We start from the raw sequence: 17,588 nt of genomic DNA, 5'->3' as shown, positions 1-17,588 counted from the left end.
AGGGTGAAACCTATTCCAGCATTAGCCTTGCACAAAGATTCAGCTTCACTTAATCCCTGTGTTGTTACTGAACATGGGAGTGAGCTGATGCATGGTCCACTGAGGGATTTACTAGTATATTACTGTATTTAATTCTGTTACTAGTAGATGTACTCGACCATAAATTTCAAAGTCTGACATATGCAGACACACAGATATGATACAGAATCGCACACAGATCTAGGAAGCAATCTTAACCTGTCGTCAGAATTTCTGCAAATGGTTAATTCCATTTTCTTTCCCAAAAGCTTCATGTTCTGACGCCATAGGTGTTTCAGCTCTTGGCTTTAAAACAAATCTGTATCTCCATCACAGCAGAGGGGAACCAGCTGGAAATTATAATCCATGTACACTATTAAAGTTCACAAACCTGGAGCTTAAGCAACTGACCTTCACACTGTTTTGGGTTGTTTTAAGAGAGGGGGTTTTTAAGAGAGAGAGAACAATTCTATCTTTACTTGCTTAAATAAGCATCTATGAGGAAAGCAGCTATGCAAGGAGGAGCTGAGAGAGCAAGTCTCATGGGATTTACCAGAGTGAAGATTTCCAGGCTAAGCCAAGTGAACCAGCCAGGTGTCACGCTGCTTTTTCTACACTAGGAAGAGGGGATGCCGCAGCCAGCGAGCTCTAAAGGGAAAGTAATGCAAGGGAGCCCCAAGAGTTTATACCTTCTCCCTGCTATAGCGAACAGCTGTAACTGAGTATTTTTTTCTCCCCTTTTCGTGTTTTTTTGCTGAGCTCGGCGGGTGATACCCTCAAGAAAGCCCAGCCCTCAGGAAAAAAGCATGCTGGGCACGCAGGCTGCCGCGGGCAGTAACAGGGAGGCTGGCAGTCCGGGTGACACTTCTGCTTCCCAGGGCCCGAGCTTGGCAGCGCGGCTGGCGAGGGGAGGAAGCCACGCGCTCTGCGCTCGGCTCTTGCAGCACGGAGCGCGCGGGGGTTACTGACGGTCATTGCTCTCTCGTCTACATATCCAGTTACAAATTCCCTGTTGCCTTTTTGTTCCACGCGAAAAAGTAAATCATACACCACCACCCCCCCCCCCGCTGAGTCGACGCGGAGGTTACTTTGGGATGAAAGCTTCTCCCTCGCCCTCCTCTCACTGCCCCCAGCAGGGCCACTCAGCAATATACTGGTTTTGACCACGCCATGCAAACACCCCACTGCACCCCATCACTGCACCCCATCACCACAATCGGCCACCATACCCTCTCCCAGCCCAGGGAAAGGCTGGGAAAAGAGCTGGCTCCTGCAATAACAAAAAAACCCGTCCATTTCTTTCCAGCAGAGGCTAAAGCACCCTGCTTCATTGCAACTGGAGGAAAAATTCCCCCCACCCTGATTCCTTGGTTACTTCCTAAATGCACTGAACTCCCTGAACACTTCTGCAGCTTGTTTATTTTTTAGTGAGATCATCAACAGTTCGGAAACTCAGATGGACAAAGGGGTAGCTGGCTGAAGGCACACTGGCATGCAGAAATCAGATGTTTGCAAGCTTTTTCATTTAATCTGTCCCTGTTTAAAATATTTCTCAAGCTCCTCTTAAAGGGCCACACACCTTTTAAAAAACTGTAACCAAGCAATAATTCTACTTTTCTATTTCCTCTTTGTTTTGCTTTTGGGGTTGCCTATGCTTTGTTTGTGGGTTTGGTTTGGGAATTTTTTGCCATATGGAAGCAGGATTTTCTTGGTCGGGGACATATTCTATAGGTAATTACAGGAAAGCAACCTGAACTACACTGGGATTCCTGCTGGCCTGTCCATAATCATCATGGGGAATAACAGAGAGCCTGCCATCCTCCACGGCTGTAATTAACCAGCCCAGCATTAACAGGGCATTTCTCCCTTGCCTTTTTGTCATGCCGAGCATTTCCAGATTTGCTCAGCACTAAAATTCGCTGAAAATTGAAGCTGCCTTCCAAGGCAACTCCTACAAATATCTGAAGGAGTTTGCATCATCATTTGGAGAAAAACATGAAGGGAACAGAATGTAAAGTTACCAAAACTGCTTGTGGGACAATGCTTGGCTTCCAGCCGGCTGGTCATGAACCCGTGCTTGCTGGCCATAACCCTTGTCTGCCCAAGACCACACAAGGAAGCTCTGAAAGACCAAGGGACTGAATCCCAATACCATGGTCACACTGCAGTGCCCTAAGCAAACAGCCAGCTTTTCTTACCATGCATTTTCTCCCCCACCCCATCTGGCCCTACTTCCAGCACTTGTGGCTCAGTATCTTATGCAATCCCCTCAATCGTGGAGGCATGCTTAATGACTTGCACGTGAAACCACAGAAAAGCACCGAACACTGCAATCAGCCTGAATTCCTGCCCTGGATACTTCAAAAAGACAAGAGTTAATAGAGCTTTCCTCTTGAAAACACCCATTCTCCTCCAAGACTGCTTGCCCACTAGGGCCTAAGGAAATACAAGAGCATTAGTTAAAAGAAGTCCTCCAAAAATAGAAAACAAAAGAAACAGGCCAGTCTTTTGAAGGCTAATACCAAGCTTACCTAATAATGCAAACATTTGGAGTGGAAGAAAACATTTTACAACCAGAGGCCTACTACTGCTATATTTTCCTGCCATAAAAGCTCAGACACTATCAAGTTACTCAAAAAACGCGAGGCAAAATATGTCAGCTCAAACGTGATTTAACTCATGCATCCTCTCTCATGCTTGAGACTGACCAAGAGCATTGGTATGGTCAGCTATTGCAAGCCGGCTGGCACAGAGCAGGGCAGCTGCAGCATCCGGACAGCACATCGGAGATAAGTCTCTCCACATACTTCTGCTGACATGGACGTGCAGCCTTTCCTCCCCTTCATCTTCAACAAAAAGCCAGGGAAGCCACAGTCCTGCAGGCTCCCCTCATGACCACCACAGGGTACGGCCTCCTGGTTGAAACCTCAGGTTCCAGCAACCGAGACAAGCCCCAGGCACAAATGTGGAGAAGAACTTGAGGTTAGACTGAGCAACCATGCTCGAAGACAGTCAGATCTGATGTGAACCATCTCGCTGATTCAGCGGTGGAATGCACGTCTGCAGAAGAAATACTGAGGTAGCCTTGTCCTCATGGTAGACTACTTTTACACTTTCAGTGCTGACCCCAAGGGAGCAACAGCAGAAGACCGGTGCAGGTAAACAGAGGCTTTGCTTATAAACCATGCAAATAACCCCCAATGCCAGCAGGCCCAGTGGAGTTGCAATGCTTTTGCTCTGCCTAGCTCCAGCTCAGGCACTGTTTGGCAACAAAGCAGGAGACAGTCCCCATTGACATGAAACAAGCAGGAGAAGAGAAGTCCATCTCCCACGTGGGGGAGGGAGAAAGGTCCTCCCTACAGTCACGTAAGGAAGCCTCCAACAGAACCAAGAACTCCCAGAGCTAGAGGTTTTGTGCCTCAGCCACAAAACCACCCTTCCTCCCTGAAGTCACAGGTCAGGATTAGACAATCGCACATGGCAGCATTTCATGGATGCTGACTTCATGAAAGGCACAGATGTCCTTCGTTTCCACACAGTTCAAACCAGCCCTGGGGACTGAATTCTGGGCATGGAAACCAGAAGCGCACAATTTTCAGATTGCAGAGCATCTCCTGCAGGAGTGACACACTGTTTTAAATCTTTTTAAGATTTACACTTTCCTGACAGCTCAACCTTTTCCAGCACCTTCATGCCTGAGCACAGAGCTAGGCTGTTTATTCCTTGATTGAGAATCAAATCATTGCTAACAATAGGAAAAAAAAAAACCACCCTACTCAAGGAACTCAAGACATCCACAAGAATTAGCAAAGAAAAACATAACCTCCGTGCTTGCTGCATTATTAGTTAAATCAAACAGCAAAACAAAAATCCTTCATTATAAAAAATAGCAAGTCAGTGTTATGTGGGGTCTCCATTCCATGCAGATCAGAACTGAAGCACTGACAGTACAGTGAAGAAAAAGTGTCCATGGTCCATACGTTCTCCATAGCCAGAGGCTTTCAGTGTCCTCATTCTAGAAACACATCCCCAGTTATTCTCACAAGCTCAAAAAGTGGCTCAATGCAGGAAAGAGCAAGGGAAACCACAGCCAGGAAACAGTTTTAATTTCCTGATCTTACTACAAGTGTGACCATGACAGGTCCCGCAGTAAGCAGTAACCATTTCCAGCGATACTGGGAAGATCCACAGACAAGCGGGACAAAAAAGCCTGTGGGAACAGGTTACAGAGCAAGACTATTCTCCTCAAACTTCTCTCTTTTTTGCTTCACTTGGAAGCACAGAGGGCTCATACTTTCCTCCAGAAACTTAATGGTGCAGTGCCTTTTAAAATTAAACAATAGGGTAGAAAAACAAAACCCCACGGAAATTGTGGCTACAGTTTTCATATCCTGAATGCTGCCTTCTAAAAATAAAAGGCACGCAAGCGGTATTTCAACATATCCCAATCCACCGTAGAATACAAAGCTTACCAGGTCTGACTTCAATTTGCAGGGTTTCTGCCCAAAGGGTTTGTGCCCATAATCTACAATAACCCAGCCTGTCAGTCAGTTTAACACTAACAAGCTCAGTGAAAACAATGTGACAGCTGGATCTACCATTTACTTCCCAATTTCACATGCCATTAAGTCCCTACAAGGAATGGGTGAAGGAAGAGGGAGAAGGGGATTCACGCCATAAGTTAATTCAGAAGCTAAGAGGAAAGCAAGGCAGTGTGTCCCATCTACAAACATGACTATTATCTTCAGGGGATTTCACTCCCTACTGATGGAACATGCAAGGCAGAAAACGATTACGTTAATTTCTGTACATCCATTGCAGTCAGAGGATTTACTAGCCTTTGGCTAAGCCTGTATGCCTCACAGCCAAGCATCAAGGCAACAGAGAAGCTGATATTACATTATGACCTTTCAGAGAGCTCATAGGGCAACACAATCATTTTCATAACAGCAGCATTAAGGCATGACAGCAAGATGAAATAGTGAGACAGGATGGGGCATGAGAAGCTTTAGCTTTGTTCTTTAGAGTCAGCAGGTTTCCGCAAGCGCCCGAGGGAGACAAGAAAGACAAGTGGGTTCCCAGCACAATACGGTCAGAGGCACCTGTCTCCACCAGTTAGCAGAAGGAGCAAAGCAAGGAAGTGTGGCAAGTGAGCAAATACGGCATTTCCTTCTCCTGGCACAAAGAGTTCAGATTCACAGCTCCCAGTTGCCCACTCAGGTAAAACAGCACTTCCACAGAAAGGGAGGTGAGCGTGCAGCGCTGCCGTAGCGCTCTCATGCGAGGGCAGTAACTCGGACGCCCGCACCAGCCTGACTGCACAGCCGGCAGCGAAGCCTGTGCAACACCGATCCACAGCGCCCGGGCGTGACCGGAGGACAAGGTCATGAGGCTCCCCGGTCACACAGGCCTGCTTCACCCAGGGCATTGCTTGCTCACCAGCCATACTCCCAGAAACAGGAGTTTTTGCAAGACACAAGCACATGAAAGGGCTGAAGCTGAGACCAAGAGCTGGAGCTCCAGCAGCTGAAAGCATTTACTGGTAGCACGTGTGACCACTATGAGGACCCTGGCTAGAAGCCTAGCATTCAGCAAACCCCCACACAGTGAGAGGACCAGGGCAGGCAAACCAAGCGCTGCTGCCACGTTACCTCATACACTGGAATCCTCTATTAATTTGTCAACGAAGTATCTGGGAAGTATTCCTCAGGAATATGTGATGGGTGCACTTGAACACCTCAACTGATTTTCATGCTCATTACCCATCACTGCGATTTATAGACAAAAGGTGTCTGAAGCTACTTCCCATGAAAATAAAAACGGGTTTTCAAACAAGTTCAACAGTGGAACCAAAGACTGAATGCTTGTGAATTGACAATCATCCAGAGGAAACAGCAATCTCCTAATGCCCATTAGAGCATTGTACCCTACTGAGCCAATGACCCCAATCTACAATGTGAAAAGCAAACCTTTAAGATGAGCCAATGCTGGGCTTAGCAAGGCAGCAAATTTTCATCTGCCCTCATTACATTCCTAACTCTGGACAACACATCCAGAAAGCATGATAAAATAACATTTTTTTAAGGTTTGTTTTTTTTTTTAAAAAGCAATTACTATGTTTTAATTTTCCTTTTCCTATAAGGCATTCTTCCCACTGTGTGGTGGGAATAGCTCTCAGAGCTGCCTGTATGCCTAGTGATTCTGGCAGGAGCTAAAACTGTCCTCTGAAGAAGTTGGACAGCCGTACCCTGATTTGCTGACAAGAAATCAAGCAGCTCAGCAGGCCTGTTGTGCAGGATCAGCTAGTGTGAAAGTACAAGCCTAATTTGCTCGCAGTCGAAGTGCTGTTCCTTCTGCAGCCGTGGCTTGACCTGTTTTTATGGTAGGCTACAGCTTTCTGTGTCCATCAGATGTGTAACAGTGCTGTCTCTGCAGACATAAGATAATACCCAAGTGCACACCCACTTACCCAGAGCCCATCATCTTCATATTTCTGCCCTGTCAAATGGTGATGTGAGTAAAGAGGAGGCAGCCTGCCATCCACCTCCAGCAGCTAGGATCTCTCCTGGGAGAAAGGGAAACGTTGTGCGACACTCCCAGGCCTTCCCTCTCTCATCTTGGGACTGCAGACACTGGGACCACCTCTGTTCCTCTGCAAGTCACCATTTTTGCTTAGAAGAGCTTTAAAAATAGTGGCCAACACAATCACTCTAGCAGAAAGCACAGCTGACACCGTGTACTGGTGCATGCACAAGAGACCAGTCCTCGGTTAGCCTTCACTGGGGGTATGTTGGCTTCAAGGATGCAGAGCCCATTTAAGCCTCCGATCTGCATGGAAAATCAGCAGCAAACACAAGGCTCATACCTCTCTTTGGGTAGTACTTTAAGACCCAAATGCCATCAGGCCCCGCTCCTGTATGACATGCATGACAACAGAAAGACTCTGCATCAGAAAGCAAAGACACGAGGCACAGAAGGGAAAGCCACAGGCTGGTCACCAGCAGTCCTGCCAGCAAATGCAGCTTCTGTCTATGAAGGGATGCACCCAACCACCTCCCCAGGCCCTGTGTAACACCACAGACGAGATATTCTCGCATCTTCCCCTGCTGCAAATGAAATTCTGTTATCAGTACAGACAACTGTGAAATACAGCTTGCCAATGAAAAAAATAGAAAAAAAATTATTCAGGCTTCTAACAGTGCAAAAAATGAAGCAGGCTTAAAGGAAACATCCTAAGTGTCTTTGCTGTATTGCTTTAAGAAGCAAATCCTGAGTAGAGCTCCAAATTGCATGGCAGGTATAACTAGTTGAAAATTCTCCTGCTAATTTTCACAAAATAAGGACAAACTGCAAATTTCTCAGCCTTTGAATTGGCTTGTCAGCCACAGAGATGACAGACCTCAGATCTGACCAGATACAATACTTCATTATTACAACAAAATTATTTTCAGGAGTGATATGCAGAACACATTTACAGCTGGTACAGGCTATGGAGAAGGTCTGCAAGGGTCAAATCCAGCTCAGAGAAAGAGAAGTGCTTCTGAAGAGACAGAAAGTAAGGGTTTGCTGTTAAGACTGGATTTTGACTGTGCAAGGAACATTATGCCCTAGATAATACACAGATTTTAGATGTTTCAAAACATCAACTCAGATACAGTAAAATAGATTAAAAAAAAAATTCAATAGACAGACTGGAAACCAAATGCCACGGTCACATCCAGCCACATACCTCTATTCTAATGGCAAACACTGCTATGAGCATACAAGGAACGACATTATGCTACTAAAAAGCACGGAGCGAAGCAGAATTTGAAAGTATGCACTGTGACCAAGGAGGACCCCATCCAGAATTCCTTGTACTTGAGAAAGTGACCTTAAATTCAGTGGAAATTCAAATCACAGGAAAAAGCAGGACCGGACATTTTAATCAAATGACAATTACTAACAGCAGAAGAGTTTTCATGAGCTGGCTATGTGAGCAAGCATCTGGGACACTGCTGGTTCAAATGCAAACAGAAGACACCTATATCAGAACCATTCGAAGCCCCAAAACAAGCAGGCAGAACCACCCCAGCAATATCATGCTACCTGAAACTTATCACAGGACCAGCTATCCAGTTTGCAAGGCTTCCCCCATGAAAATGGCATAGGTAATGATGAACCTCAAGCAAAACAGCAGGCAGAGCTGCCCAGGATCAAAGTGCCCTAACTATCCTGTACTTTTATTTGTACAGAAAGGCTGCTGAGAAGAGAAAAAGCCACCTCTCCCTTGGCTGTGAAGCCTCACCCCACCACAGCTCCCTTCCTCTCATGCATGACAGATTCAGGGAACCTGACTCACATCAGACTTCTTTTAAAGTTTAACACAGCATCTGTGCAGACACGAGTCTGCGGTCAGCAGATCACAGCGGCTCTTGCTTCCCCTACATTCAGGAAGACCTGTCACTTCTGGATTTAGTGCCAAGTCCTAATGACCCTCATATAGCACACAACATCAGAAGCCACTTCCAGAACAAAGGGTCAAATTAATCCAAGAGGTAGCAAAAAATGCTAAAGATTAACAAGGATAAGCCAATCATTATAGTCCAATTAGTTTAAGCAGCAGCACTGTCTACTTATGCTGAAAACATAGCTACATCTAAATTATTTCAACCTCCCACAATTGCTCCCTATGTTTCAATTTAGTTGGTCATTGGAAAGTTATCTTTGCGTACAGTAGTTTGGTTTTGCTTTTGAGATTCAAGTCCAAAGGAAGGGAAGGGGGGGTGGGCGGGCAAATCAAGCTTCAGCACTAAAACAAGACGTATTTTCTCTGCCTAGTTTAGGCCAACCTTTGCAACCATTCAGCCCCTTCACTAGTACAAATCAGATGGCTGAGCAACAGCACTTCAAATAGTTAAAGAATTTTCTCAGTCTTTAGGAAAGACTGAAAAGCAAATGCTTAGTAGATAGGGATTGCCCAAATTCTAATAAAGTCTTGGCTAGAGATTGTGTCTCTTGCATCCAAAGTGTGATACTATACTGCTGTTCACAGCAGGATGCTCTCAACAGACCCTGCGCCTTGGTAGTCTGAGGACCTCATCCTTCAGGTTGGTGTTCTTCTGGACTAACCATTCCTTCCCTTCATCACTGACATAACTTGCTGGCTGAAAATACACCTTGAGTACTTGCACCAATACTGGTGTCCACTGTGTTTTACATGGAGGACAGGAACATTACTAGTAGACACAGAAAAGAGCAGTGACTCTTGTTGCTTTAGGAACCTGGTCCAGAGTCTGTCCCAAAGCAGTGCAGTTAACCTGAAGAAAAATGCATGTGTACTGCTGGAGAGGTCTTGTGCATTATTTATACGGATGCACTGGTAAAGTTTTTTGCACTTTCTTCAGGTAGCAGCAAGAGATAATATGAAAAAGGCAGGAAAGGGAGCAGGTAGGCGAAGACACTTGTGGTCTTAAAGGGCTACTCTATTGTCTTGATTTCTGTTCTCTGGCTTTACAGCACACTTCTCCCCACCTGCTGGGCAGTGGGCAAGTATGTGAACAGAGTAGGGTAATAACACAGATGAGCAGGGATATCTGATGGCTGTTCACCGTGTTGTCACACAGCTGTGCCTTTGCTATGACGAAAGTTGTTGGGATAACACGCTTTCATGTCTGCGCCTTGTCTCAAGTGGCAAAACACTACTGTTCTGAAGTAGTTGGGTAGACAACAGCTGTTGCTTTCCTAAGCAGCTGGTTGGCCCAAGTCAGAACAAGCACTGAGACTTGAAATACTGCTGTCTTTTCCCCATCAGCAAATCCCCTTCTGGCATATATGTACGCTCAGTCAGCCCCAGATATGGTCCAGTTATGTTTCAGCTGCACTCGCTAAAACAGATGGAGAACTACAAGGAAAGGACCTCCTGAGATGTAATAGCTTATGCTTATTAAGTTCTGGCTGTCTGTAGTCATGCAAACCTTCTGCCAGTGTCAACCAAAAATGCATCTAAGGACTAACTTGGGTAGTATTTGCCTCTAAAAAGACACATTTTGAAGAACAGGAAGGTTCGGGGTGGGGGGGGGGGGGGGGGAGGAGGAACAAAAACCAACAAAACAAAAAAAACACAAACCACACAGGAAAGGGTCCTTATTTAAAATCCCTTGAAAAGGTCTTTTATTGCACCATCCTTAAAACTAAAACTAAATTAGAAGGGGAAGGCAACTTTTGCTGTTTGCAGAGGATGTGTGTCACAGATCAGCCTGAATCTCCTCCACATATACCTCAGTGCTGCCAGGTCAGCATAAAAAAAAGCTAGGGCAAGATCTTCAGCTAAGAGATGAGCTACACCAATTTTCTGTCAGCTGAGGATCTCATGCCACACAGGCATAAGCAATATGTAGTTTTAACAAACTGCTAGTTATTAACGCTCAGTTAATACATAAAAATACTTTTTTTTTTATTCTGCAGATTTTGCATTTAATTTCACAGGATTTTTCCAGAATTTTGGAAAGAAAACATATGCAAAGTATGATACAAGCATAAAACCCGTAACCTGAACTGAAAACGCATCTCAAACAAGACATAACCACTACTCCATGAAACACAGCAACACTTAAAAAAAAAAACCTAGGATCGAAAGTGAAGAACGTTGCAGTTTGTTGAAGCTGCAAAGAAATTTAGTAACAGGAGATAGAATACATTGTTTGATTTTAGCCAGGATCCTGGCATTAACTCTCAGTTATTTTATGACTAAAAAATATTTAAGTAGAACCGCATTTGTTTCCCATGAAAAAGGCTGCCTACAAAAACTGAACTTTCATGGGTTTTCAAAAAATTCAGTCAAGCAGTGCTCTATCCTCTTGCCTAGGTAAAAATGAACTTTGATTCATCATCAACAATATGTCAAAGCCATCACCTTTTATTGCATCCTGACTACACTGAGAACTGCCACATCCTACTGTGTTTCAGAATGAGGGCTCCAGTTCCTTCGCAGCTGTTTATTTATTTAGCTCACAGGAATGCTGTAAAAATTAGGTAGTAAGTGTTCGTAAAGTACACTGAAGATGACATGTATTATTACTAGAGAAGGCTCCAAAGCTGAATATTAACTTGAGAGATATGGGAGGTCAGATCCAAATTAGGCACTCTGGCCTCAGTACCAAGTCAGACACAGAAGTGGACAGGGTTTTTTCTAACTGTGGCAATTTCATAACAGCCACTCTCATGAGAGCTCAGCCCCACAGAAATCCCCCGAGAAAGCTGAACTTTTCACCAGATGACACTAGTACAAATTTCCTGGGGGACTACTAACACCAAGCTCAATGTGAAAAGTCTCTGTCCCACTCTCTCAACCAACCTCAGACTGTAGCTTAAATAAATCAAACGCGATTTTCCACAAATCAGGCAATTTATTGAGATTCTGAGATTAGAAGTCACCAAGAACAAATCCAGAAATTGTGTCAGAGTGGAAAACATAAAAAATAAATGCAAATTGAAGTTAACACTGAGCCTAAGTTTTTGGCAATGTAATGCTGGTATTAGCAAGCTGTATTGATAAGGTTGCATACAAAAAGAGGGAGATAATAGGAGAGTATGAAAGGTGTAATTGTTTACTTAACTTTCTTCATTTTACTCGCTGGTTCCAAATAAAAGTCCATGTTGACAGACCAGGCTGAAGAGTCTTAGGAGACTAAAGAGAGCAACCAGAACTTTGAAATACTGTCCTGCTTTTGCGGCACGTGCCAATATTACTTATACTGTGACAAGCACAGTAAGCAATTGTTTTATCATTGTGTCTTTATCTTGTTGTTAACTTGTCTAGATAAAGACAGTGCCTTTAAGGTACAGTGATTTGGTATCTGTTGGAATAGCTGTGCTGCTAATTGTAGATCTGGGCACTGTTGTCTTCCCCCTGCATGCATTAGCTGACACCACCAGGTTAGCTGGTCTTAAAGTAACCAAATTGCCAATGCAGCCATTCACTAGTGCAGACCAATGCTGACATGCTTGTGATTCTCCTGTGTTTTTAACAGGGTTCATACAGTCTTCTGCAATAGGATTCTCAGACATGTTTTTCTCAAGCTCAGTGTCTCAAGCATGTAGACACTACAGCAAGGCCAGATTTAACATAACACTGCATGGGTTTTGTCAATTGAACTTTCAAAGGGATTTCAGTCTTTCCCTCCCACATCCATACACACCTAGAATCCAAGCTGGCATAATTCTAAACCTCTCATTTTAAAAGCATTTCAGCAGAAGGGAAGTTCAGACCAAAACCAGGCATCAAAGCCCTGTTCTGCAGAATCAGAAGGCAGCAATGCACATTATGCTGTATCTGCTTACCCATCTCAACCTCTAAGCAAAGTCATGTAATAACAATGCTGTCACAGACAAGGAAACCTCTGAAAGTTTATGGACAGCTCCATGGAAAACAAGTATCACTTCCCTGGTAACAGATTTAATCCTGCAGCAGACCTTTGTGCCTAAACCTCTATCAACATCATTTTATTACTTTCATCTCATCTTTGGCTTCAAAATATTAAGGAAAGCAGAAGCAGACTCTACTGAAAGTGGTAACTGTGCAAATGTGTACTTCAGTAAATATCATGCCACCTCACTAATAAAAGCTGCATAGCTAACTCCCAACTCACAATTTGGGACCCACACTGCCATAGGAAGTCTTCTCTACCTTTCCCTATCTCTTTGACTGTCAGCCTCCTAGTTTCAGTTTAGGACAGAAAAAATAACGGAGCCATTGGATTCACACAGAGACTTTGTCCACTACCTCAGTAAGGGACTTAAAGTGCCCTTCCAAGAATGTTTTGGAAAGGTTTTTCCAGAGGATCTGCAGTTGCCTGCACAACTTCCATTCACTTACCAAAAAAACAAACCAAACCAAAACAAACACTCAGGTCTGTGCCTGCTCAGAGACCCAGTGATTTGAAGAAAAAAATTAATTAGGCAAATGTGGGAAAATTGCCATGTGTATCTAATCTCCTGACCACCTGACCAACATGGCACACTACAAAACCCTCTGGGCAATCCAAGTACTCAGTATTGGCAGCTTGTTCCACTTGCCCATCCCAACAGATTGCATCTGACCAAAGCAGAAATCACACCAGTTCCCGTGTAGTCCCAGGCTCCCCTTCCTGGCTGGATGCTTCAGGCTAGGAGACAGCAGCAGTCAGGAATGCCCTGGGGAGCTCTGCTGAGGGTTAACACAAAGTAACCTGCACTGAAAACACAAGGTAGAGCAGCCTTCCTACACACCCCTGCAAGTCAAGATCCCTCTACTGATACCACAGGGCAGTGTTTTTGGCAACAATTTCCCTAGCCTAAAAGAAAGGCAAGGACCTGTGTGTCACTATGGAGCACAGAATCAAAGAACCCAGGTGTATATTTACATGCAACCAAGCAATGGCAGGAATGCCACCCTGCCACAGCTGGTGTCTGCAGGTGTTTTCGGGGTTGACGGCCACCTGGACATATGGTTTGTTAGTCCTCATTCTAGCCTGGCTGGTTTTTGTTAGGATCCTCCCCAAGGGAAGTCAGGGAGGAAACCAGGTTAATTAGGGAGAGGTAGGCAGGTATAAGAATCAATTCGAATGTTTAGCTTGAGGGTGTGGGGTCATTTTTGTTAGGGAGAAGACACCAAGGAGGAAGTTAGCTATCATCTTCACATCATCTAGCAGATAATGTACAACATCCTGTTTCCCTGAGCACCCTGATAATCATACACCAGGACACGCCACCAGAAAGCTACTCCCAAGGTTGCTCTTCAGCCCAAGCCCTCCATCACCCTTTACCTGTTAAAATAAAAGTAGCACTATTAGCACTGACCAGACAGGCTGCAAACTCCTTCAGTCCCAACATCTGTTTGTGCAGCAGGGTGCAACATTGGCAGAGAATGCCACCCAGCTGATGTTTCTCCTACAACATCAAACAACTGGGAAAGGCAGGGCACATGTGGAATAATAGCCTGAGATCTGATGCAATTTCTTAGGCGATGTTTGTTTCCCTCTGCCTATCTCATTTGCTCTGTTTCTGTTTAGTTGGGTTGGTTTCAAGAAAAATAGAAACATACCCTTTGGGATCACTGAAAACTAAGAGCAATGAAGAAAATATCAGCTAGAGTGGCATATATGTACAACTGTTAGCAACAACCAAAGAAGGTGGCTTTAATTTTAGCTGTTGATTTATTACTCCATGGCACTGCAGAACAAAAGTATTTGGTAGCCCTGTAAAGAGAAAGAAGAAATAAAGAAAGAAGTAAAGGAAGTGTGCCTTAGAGCCAACAGCAAGCGGTATCTCCACCTTTCAAAACAGGAGGAAAGCTTATTTCTTGCAAACACTTTATCCTCTGCTGAAATGGCATTGAGGCCAGTTGCAAATCCAGTGTCTGCAAGCAGTGAGCCAAACCTACTGCAGGTGGCAATCCCAGCAGCCATGTCATGCTCTTGGAAGTGCCGTCACCAAGGTCTTTGACTCTCTGTTCTGATTTGCTCTCTGCCTTATCGTGAGTGTTGAAGACCTTGGTGACATTGCTGGACAGAGATGTAACAAGCGCTGGGAAGGAGAGGGCACCTGGCACCTGCCTGCAAAATTGATTATGTTAAGGTATGTGTGTGCCTGCACGTAGATTCCACTGCTCAGGGCTTGCTGAAAGTGGCCATAGAACCACAGCACCCATACAGCATGACAGCTGCCTGCACTGAACTCCCTACACCACCAGTTAGTACTTCATCCTGGCTAGAAAAGGTGCTACATAAAGCAAGGGCAGGCTGTTCTCTACTGGTAACACCTTCCCCTCTCTCTGCCAGAGAGCTCTTCCTTGAGCTCAGAGCAGCAAAGAATAGCAGCCACTCCTCAAACTCCTGGACAAACAGCCCTGTTATGATGGATTACCTCCCACCTCATCAAGAAGTGACCAAGATACAAAGCCTGTTGGCATGAGCGCACAGCACTGCCTGAACAACATCTTAATGTCCTACTTTGTCTTTAACGAAGACATTGACTTGCAGGCACCTGTGTAAACACCCTACCATCTTAAGCAAGTCTCCCTTCCCCAGGGTTCTGCCTAATTTCAGATCAGACAACACTAACAGCCGCACCTTGAATGTTAGGTTGTGTTTTAAAGAAGCTTGAAATGACAGGACTTTGGCAAATGCTTTCTAAACAGATTCAAACAGCTGAAGCCAAATACAGGCATGCATGCTCTGCATGACAAGCATCAGAACAAAATCTATAGCACAGCTCCAATTTGTATGCTAGTAATGGAAGATCACCTCCTGAAGCCTGTTTCAAAGCCATCAGGCAGCAGCAGGAAGCATGTGTGGAAGCAGGACATCCCAGCAATGTCAGAGGGGATGAGGGAGCTGCAGACTCCGGCAGAGCCCACATCACACAGTAGGGAGCATACAGTCCCTCCCACTGGGGAAAGATGAACTGCAAAGCTGCATCTGTCTGCACCACTGGTTCACGTGGCTTCAGGCCCAGGCCAGAGCTGGAACAGAGGAGGTATTACAAATGTTTTCAATTATTAGCTCATCAGGTAATTAGCCCTCCTCCTAATTGGGGAAATACATGTATAAAAGTAGTGCTTTCAGGTTTGGAGGTGTGCTTACTTCTGACATCTGCAACTACTGTCGTCTTAGGATCCCAGAGTCACTGGAGGAAATGCCGCCCAGAGGAAAGGATCTAAGCATTTCTCACACCTCATTGTCAACAGCGGCTGAAGGGTTGACCTGTAGTTCCCTTCCTTGCACAGGAATCTAAGCACTGCTGAGCATAAATACACAAGTACTTGTAAGACTAGAGGATGCTGTTTTATGCATGCTGTCAGACCATGAATCAGGCAGCCAAGGAGTGGGCAGCACGGACCCCCAAGTTGGAGGCTTTGTAAATGAGTGTATCATGAGAAGGACAAACAGGCTTTGTTCCCTATAAGCCTTACCAACAATGGGCAGTCTGTCACTCTAATGACACGGAGGCTTGATTTTTTTATTACACATTTGAAATATTTTATTATAGAAATACGATCTTTGATGACTGGTCTGAGGCTTATTTTTGCAGTCAGTCTACTAGTCTTTATTATATAGAGAAATACAAGCCTTCTGACTTTTCACTTGTACAATACTCCCTATGCGAAATGCTTCTTGCAATCACTCCTCCCCCTCAAACCTTCCCAGCAATGAGAGCTTCAGCTTATTGCTTTGATAAGTTTCTTGTAAATGTCTATGTCTGATGTTCACTGCATGTTTCAATACAAAACACCAGTATCTACTCTGTTTGCAAAAGTTAGCTTGCAGATACTACCGCAGGCATGAAGTGTAAAATCCAGTAATGACAACATCCATCGTTCTGACAGAGAGCGCCTGTTCCCACAAGATCACCAAGTCAAACCAAGGGTTTGAAGAGGTCCATGAAAAACAGTATTAAACGTCTCCTTGGGAAATAGTCAACTTAGCTCATTTTGGCTGTGTTCATTACGTGTCCATCTCTCGCAAAGGGTTCACTCTGCATCCTCTCCCCCTTAAAACTGCTGCAGATTTAGGGAAAAGCATGGTGATGCCACTTACCAGTTCTCAGAGTAAAAAGAGGGGAGCCTGGTGGTACGGATATTGAGCCCAGCAAGGGTGTCCCTTATATGTAAGTAAAAGCATCAACTAATGCTCAAAGAGTCAGTAGACCTGAGTATCACCTGCAGATCTGATCACATCAGGATTCTGCACAGCCCTGAAGGGGAGATGGGAGGGTTATATATTCAAGACACATCCCTTGCACAGTTCATGTCTGTACACACAGTCACCACACATCTGCCAACCTGTCACTAACAATACTGATTATTTCAAAGTGACCTGCAATGTACTGAGCAACACAATGTAGAAACACAATCTCTGCTCTAAAAGTGTGCTCAGGACACATCAGACATGGAACTATCCACGTCACACCATGTCAGGTCTTTTTCTTCCTGGAGTCTGCCTGAGCCACAATCAAATGAAGAAAGCTAGGAAGAACCACAACTGTAAAGCCAGGAACAACTTTCACAAAAAACTAAAATACCACCTACATTCAAAGAGCTCCACATGCCTGGATAGAGGCTGTAGGTGAAGACACTCCATGGCTGTGTTCCCTGCTCTGTTTCTTTCTAAACCACTACTTTCCCTCACTTCCAACAGGCACACGCAGCACTAACACAGCAGCCGAGAGAAATCATCTTTCGGAGGGGAGTACCCCAAAAAACTCTAAGTTGCCATGTCAGAGCAACCTGGCAATAACGAGAGATATGCCACGCTTCCCAAGACTGGACAGAGCTGTTTCATGTCCTAGCTTTGCTGCACGCTTTCTGTGTGATCTCACACTAGTCACTTATTCATCTGCATGGGACAGGAAGGCACACCAGACCTTCTCATGCAAGCTAAAAATGGCAGGATTCTCATTTTTCACTGCAAATGGGGCTGTGCGAGCCCCCAACATTTTCTTTTGGATCCCACCATTCAGAATCCTGCCAGACAATAGCAGAGAATGAAGTATCCATCAGTTACATGGAAACAAAAAAAAAACCAAGAGAAATGGGAACTTCATTGTCAGAT

At 44.8% G+C, this 17,588-nt stretch overlaps 1 protein-coding gene across 3 annotated transcripts in view; it reads right to left on the bottom strand.

The window, feature by feature from the left end:
- Positions 1 to 17,588, bottom strand: part of ABCA1 (ATP binding cassette subfamily A member 1) — a 104,573-nt gene that overhangs the window by 56,144 nt on the left and 30,841 nt on the right. The window lies entirely within an intron of this gene.

Source organism: Pelecanus crispus, chromosome Z (assembly GCF_030463565.1).
Source record: "Pelecanus crispus isolate bPelCri1 chromosome Z, bPelCri1.pri, whole genome shotgun sequence".
Lineage (NCBI taxonomy): Eukaryota > Metazoa > Chordata > Aves > Pelecaniformes > Pelecanidae > Pelecanus > Pelecanus crispus.
The sequence above is the reverse complement of the archived record's forward strand: the minus strand, read 5'-3'. Positions and strand labels throughout refer to the sequence as shown.